Source organism: Sciurus vulgaris, assembly GCF_902686455.1.
Source record: "Sciurus vulgaris genome assembly, chromosome: X".
Lineage (NCBI taxonomy): Eukaryota > Metazoa > Chordata > Mammalia > Rodentia > Sciuridae > Sciurus > Sciurus vulgaris.
Window position 1 is genome coordinate 43,661,101 of NC_136471.1, and position 7,018 is coordinate 43,668,118.

Sequence of the window (7,018 nt, forward strand, 5' to 3'; positions counted from 1 at the left end):
AGAAGAAGGGGCAGCGGGAATGCTAGCTTCAGGGAGTCCATTCCCTGGCCCCTGACCTTGCTTTTCGCCTCTTGTTTGCTCGCCTTCTGCTGGGGATGCCCTCCCTGCAGCTCCCTTTCTGGTCACCACAGCCAATGTCCACACGCACCTTGAGTTTCCGCTCAGGCTCCTGCTCGCAGCACCTCACCCCAGCACTGGAGCGAGCTTAAGGGGCTTGGAGCCCAGGCCCAGCCCGGGAACCCACCTCAGTGAGAGCGCAATCTTCCAGCTGGCAAGGTCTGCTTTATAGCAGGCGTTTGGTTTGGTGAGAAGGGAAGGAGGTTAAGGTGTGTGTGCATGTGTGTTCGCCAGCAGATGGAGGGAGGGTCCTGGCCACACACACATACAGGCACAAACACACCCTGAAGGAGAGCAGCTAGGCACACAGCACAGTGCCTGATGAATGATCTCAGGACATTTTTTTAGAGACACGCTGTGAATACTAAACATGTAGCAGCTGAGTTTTCAAGAGAGGCTCGTGGTCTCCCAGTCGGGTCCAGACCCCCTTGGAGGAGTTTTGAGGACCAAGAAAAAGGCCACTCTTCTTCCCCAAGCAAAGGGCAGCCTCAATGGGAACTCAGAGGGACTGGGAAGCTGGAAAGTGGGTCTGGGAGGGCAGAGCTGAGACCAGGAAAGAGAAAAATGTTGAAGTTCAAGAGCTTCTGGTGATGCCAAATACATGGTGACTTTGTCAGTGGCACATTGGAGAGATAGCTGACGTCTGCCCATTAGCGTTTCAGAAGTTCTAAGGTGAAAAGTGAGCCCTCCTCGATCTGATTCCCTGGTGTTCCTGGATTCTGAAAGGGAGGCTATTGGCAAAAAAAAAAAGGGACCCATTCCAGTTGGAATCTTTCCCTCACTTCGAGTTCTATTGAAGCACTTGAATAAAGCTTCAGAAGAGGCTGGAGGGCTGCTGAGGGGCAATTGTGGGGCCAGAGGATGTTCTCCTAAGCTGTGTGGGATTTCCAGGATACAGAATAGAGCTCCAAGCGCAGGGCTCTGTGGCTCTCCGCAGCTGGGATCAGCAGTGGAGTAGCTGACTAGCAGATTTGACCATCCATCCACTGAGCACACTTTTTGCTTCCTTCCTGTGCTTCCTATGTTGAAAAAAAGGATGGAAATTCCCTGCATCTGGATGCGGGTAGCCTAGGCTGGGAACACAAGCTGATAGAATCATTGAAATAAGATGACTAGAGAGAGTGAAGACATGCAGGGAGAAAAACTCGAAGCATTCCTTTCCCGACAAACATGCAAACAGACCCACGTGCAAGAAGATTCTCTAAGGAACAAGACACATACGGAACACACATGGAGTCACATGTGAGGTCACAGACACACTGAGTTTTCGCGTGCACGCGCGCACACACACACACACACACACACGCACGCAAAAAGTCTAACAAGGGAAGTGACTCAGACCTGATTTCCATTCCTTCCCAAGAAGAGAGGTGAAGAGAATCAGGGCAGAGTTGGCCTCCTGTCTCCAGGGACTGGGAAGCAAGCCTGGAACCAGCTGTCCACTATGAATAATAGTATTTGCAGCCAGACAGTTCCCAACTTGCTTTCTTGAGGGACAATGTCTCAGGATAGGATCCGCTCTTAGGTCCCCTGATTCTCACCCAGTTCAGTCTTTATTATTAATTATACAGCTACCAACAAGTTGGTTTGTATCAATTCTTACAATAAAAGATTGGTTAATAACTAAAGCAAGTCAATTGTATGATTTTGATTAGCCTTCTTCTGCTGTTTGCTGGGCTCCCTCAAACATATGCCCAGTCTCTAGTCAATCTGCTGTGTGGTAAACAAAAAGCAAAGTGGAATTGTGTGGGGAGGAACTGTGTCCCTTTACAAATGCATGTGTGAGGGCTCCTGAGTGACCAGCGAGATACTGTCTGGTTTAAGATAGTGAATAAGTGTGCGACTTTTGGAATCTGCTTCTTACTAGTGGTATGAGCTTAGGTAGGTCACTTAACCTCTCTAAGCCTCACCCCTGTGATGAAGATGATGGCAGGACCTATCTCGTGGAGTTATTTGGAGTGTTCAATGAGAAAATGGATGCAAAATGTCTCAACAAACAGTAGCCATCCTTTTTAAAACCACATGCCTCCTAGTCATCTACTAAAACACCCCATTTTATTCTTTTTATTTGTTTTTGGTATTGGGGATTGAACCCAGGGACACTCTACCACTGAGCTACATCCCCAGTCCTTTTTATTTTTTAATTTTGAAACAGCATCTCACTAGGTTACCCAGGTATTTGTGATCCTCCTGCCTTAGCAGCCTGATTAACTGGGATGACAGGTGTGCCTGCCACTGCTCCTGGGTCCCCTTTTGTTCTGATTCTGCCTAATTCCAGTCTGAAGGGACATTTGCATTGTTTGCATTGTTTCTAGTGCTTGATCAAAGTGAGCTCTCCAACCTGCTTTGCACACTGGCCAGTTTCACTACTATGGGGAAGACTCCCCATAGTAATCATGTAATTAGGGAGAATCATGTAATTAGGGTGTCTTTGATATTGTTGCTTGACAAACTGTGTATACTCCTTATGCCCAACTGAAAAGAAGGTGGAAGGGAAGCAAGAGGTGTGCAGAGAAGGCCTGGTGAAAATTCTTCAACATTCTTTTTTTTTTTTTTTTTTTTTTTAGTTGTAGATGAACACAATACCTTTATTTTATTTATTTGTTTTTAGGCTGTGCTGAGAATGGAACCCAGTGCCTCGCATGTGCTAGTCGGTGCTCTACCACTGAGCTACAACCCCAATCCTCTTCAATATTCTTATGCTCAGATGCAGCAAAATAAACACTGGTGTGTAAAACTGGGACCCTTGATCCAGTCTCACTGAAATTTCGTAAGGAGGGGCAAGAGTTCAGGGTCTTCAAATTGTGTGGCAGTTGGATAACAAACGAAGATGATTCAGCTAGGAGTCTATTTCCTATTGAAATTGGTACACTGAGATGAAACTAATAAGTGGCACACTTTCTCTCCCCTACTCACTGAGAGAGATGGAGGCAGCCCAACTTCACTAGCACCTTGGTCTGTAATCAGCACTTAACAACCAAGTAACCAACTCACTGTTAACTGAGAATAGGATAGATGGACAGTCTCTTGGCCTCCGGTAATAATAGTATACTGACTACCATTTGGTGGCCCATCACTCACTGTAAGCTGGGCACTCTGCTAAGGTTCTTAGGAAAAGAGGATGGTTCTTCATCTCAGGGGATATAATAGTTCCACTCTCTTGATAGGACACCCGGCCTTCCCTGAGAGCTTTCCATGTATTAACTCATTTCATGATCACCACCACCTTCTTACCAGGTAATATCATTATCCTTAATTTTGCAAAGGAAGAAACCAAGACTCATGTAGCAATAAATGGTGGAACCTGGATTCTAACCACAAGATGACCATTAAGAATAATGATTATTATCATTGCTAACCTTTACTGAGAACTTATTACAGGCCAGGCACTGTGTCAGCATTTCATATGCATTATCACATTTAATCCTTACAATAAACCCAAGAGGGTAGATACTATGCTTGTCTTTATTTTAAAGGAAACTGAAGGCTCAGAGAGGCTAAGTAATTTCTACAAGGTCACACAGCTGGTAGGGCCTAATCCAGGAGTTGAACCCATGCCTATTCGACTATAGAGTGATGTCTCCAAAAACTCTGAATCCAAGCCTTCAACTAAGATTACACAGAAGAGACAACTGCTAGCCTTTTCAATGGAGAGACATTACTAAGCTGCCTGCCTCTGCTGAAACTACCCACCCACCCATTAGCACCCAGGAAAAGATAAATGAGTGGACAGCTGAGTGTCATCCATGTTCGGGGTAGGGAGCGAGGCTGCCTAAGGCAGCATGGGAACTGTTAGATTGACTAGGCAGGCCATGGAATGGTGGAAGAGAGGATGATATAATCGGAAAGATCAAGAAGGGAACTTTCATTATAATTTTTCAGTCCCCAACCCTTTATTCCCCATCTTGCCTTTCAAGCAAGTATCTGGGGTCAATGAAGGCACTGGTGTTGAGGACAGGGTGTGTGGAGGAAAAGGGAGAGGAATCTCCCCAGCTGCTGGGGATATTGGGTGCTAGCGGAAAGCTGAGTGAGAAAGAGAAGGCCAAAGAAAAAGATGGGAAGGGCCATTTCAAAACATTTGTCCCTAGGAGAAGGGAGGTTAAAAGGCTGGGCATCATCCTAAGAGGACTTTTTAGTGGCCCTTCGTATGCTCACTAAGCCTGCTTACTACTGGGTGTGGGTTGGGAGACACTGAAGGCCAGGGATGGAATGACTCCCACCTGATGAACTGCAAATGCCAGCCAGTCACTTCATGGACATCAGTGACTGGCAGGGACCCTCTTGCCTCAAATGCAGCTGCTCCCCACACTACAACTTGCTGGAGTATTATTCAGTTATGGGACAGGGATCCTTGGGTCAGAACTGTGGTTCACCCACTGTGGTACTCCAGTGACCAGAAGTGGGTCATGATGTTCCTCTCTAAGGCTTGGTGTCAGGGGGACACTCTTTACATAGATAAACCCCAGTGTATCTTTGGTGCTTCTGAGAAACTGCCTGTTTCAATCTCAGTATTCTCTGCTTCTGCCCATTTTAGTTCTCTAGTAAGTACTCAGTTGACAAGAGTTCCTTCCAGGACACATAGAAACACCTTCCCTTGATAAGCCCCTTTCCTCTGAAATCCTTTCTGAGAGTCCTTCCCTAGATGACCTCTCAGACTTGGTGTGTTTTCCAAATGCAATCTCTGCCCCCCATCAAAATTTATCCATTCCTAGTCTTAAATAATCTGATAAATTAATTCATACTCAGATAAACATAGATGGCAATTGGCAGTATTTCTTGACCTTTCAGACAAACAGATAAATTCAGAATCCTTAACCATAGACTAAAATGAGACTCTGGAGGTAGAGGCCAAAGTGGTCAAAGGCATAAAATTTCTTTGACATCTCACACTTTGTTTTGAAAACATATATGACTTTCCACATTCTGCTTTATAGTATACTGGTATATGATTTACCGCAAAAGTACTGCGAGTCTCTAAAATCCTTGCGTAAATTCAAGATCCAAAAAGATGTACTGTTTTATCTGTTGCTCTGTAAACTGCATAGGAGATATGGAGGTTCCCATTTGAGAAGTGCTGAATGAATGCAAAATGTTGGAACCTGCTTGCCTTTTGACTCACCATCTCTGTTGAAGACAGTGGAGAACAGAAAGAATGACTTGAGTTTGGAGCATTGGGGTGTGTGGGCATGGTGGGGGAGCCTGTCTTGTTGTCAGGCTCCATTTCCCCCACAACACTCACCACAGAGCCAGCCGCAGCCCTAGGTCCCAGAGGGTGTAGGCAGCCATGCACTTGGTGTGATGCCAGTTATCCCCTTACTCAAATTCACCTGCCCTCCAGCTGTATAAGCCGGAAATTCTCCTCTGGGTGAAGGCCTAGTCTCCAGAAGGTCCTGGTAAATTGTACATGTTATCTGGAATGGACAGCACATTAAGTCATTAGTGCCCATTAATGCACTCGCCTGAATAAATCTATCAGATTGCCTGTCACCTTTCAGAGAGCAGAGCTGTGAGGGAATGAGACACTGACCAGGGATGTTTTCTTGGGGTGTGGTGTGCTGGGGGAGGAGGAGCTCGAGTGCAGCATTTCCACAGCTATGGACCTTAACCCAGCTGCACCAAAATCTCTCTGTGGCAGTGAAAAGGCTGATTCCTAGGCTACACCCTAAAGTTCAGGACTCTACTGAACAAATCCCTTGGGCCTGGGTATTGACTGCATCAAAGTACAGCATAAGCAGGCCTGAAGAGAGGAAGGCATCTCTCTGAAGGGTTGGGGGCTAGGACTAAGAGGACCTCATTGGGGCAAAGCCCGTCAGCCTTGGCCACAGCCTGGGGCTTCCTTTTTCCTTTCCTCCTCTTCTTCCTCCTCTTTCTTCTTCTTCTTTTTGTTCTCTCTCTAGACAGAGCTTCCAAGCTGCTGCCTCCTCCTCACCCACCTCCCTGATGCAGAGGGAGCCCCGCAGAGAGGCCAGTGGCTCAGGAAGGCCTTGGAGTGGAAGCTGAATTGACAGGCTCTGGGGAATTGCCCATTGCTTCCTCAGACGCCTTCTTTCTCTCCCCCCTGCTGGCATCTTAGGCATGTTTGCCCTCCTGGAGTTAGGAAGCAAAACACCAATTTAAATTGATGCTGATGGAGCCTGTCAGATGCCAAGTGCTTGCTGCCATTGCCACCAGCACAGCTATTCCCCATGAGGGAGCCCCAGTGTGTGCTTGAGGCAGGGTTGCCAGGAGCTGGGCTCCTCACCCTTCCTCATCTCTGCCTGAGTAGGGCTAGATTAGGGGGAAATTGGATGGACAGGAAACATACACAGGCTGGAGAGCAGAAGACTGGGTGCCTCCAATAGGCTCTCCATTCTGGATAGACGACTGTGGTCATGAACACTTAACCTCTGTGCCTAAGGTCTCCCCCAGGGAAAACATGTGGAAAAATTCAGTGTGTGTCCCCATGCTTTCATAGTGATGCAGACCTAAAGAAGGATGTACCTGGAACTGCTCTGGAAGGAAAACACCAAACAAAAATCGATGTATAGCCAGGTGTGGTGGATAGCTGATGTATAACCTGTAATCTCAGTGTCTCAGGAGGCTGAGACAGGAGGATCACCAGTTCAAAGCCAGCCTCAGCAACTTAGCAAGGCCCTAAGCAACTTACCGAGGCCCTGTCTCCAAAAATAAATAAATAAATAAAAAGGGCTGGGGATGTGCCTCAGTGGTTAAGCACCCCTGGGTTCAATCCCTGGTACCAAAAAAAAAAAAAATGTATAGCCTTCAAAAGACCCTAAGGAAGAAAAAGTGTTTAAATCAACCTAAAAGCCCTGGGGGGGGGGGGGTCCCTGCAGATCTGATAAATCCTTTGACCCTGATGTGTGAATGAGTTACTTCCCAACAGTTTGCATTTTGTTCAAAG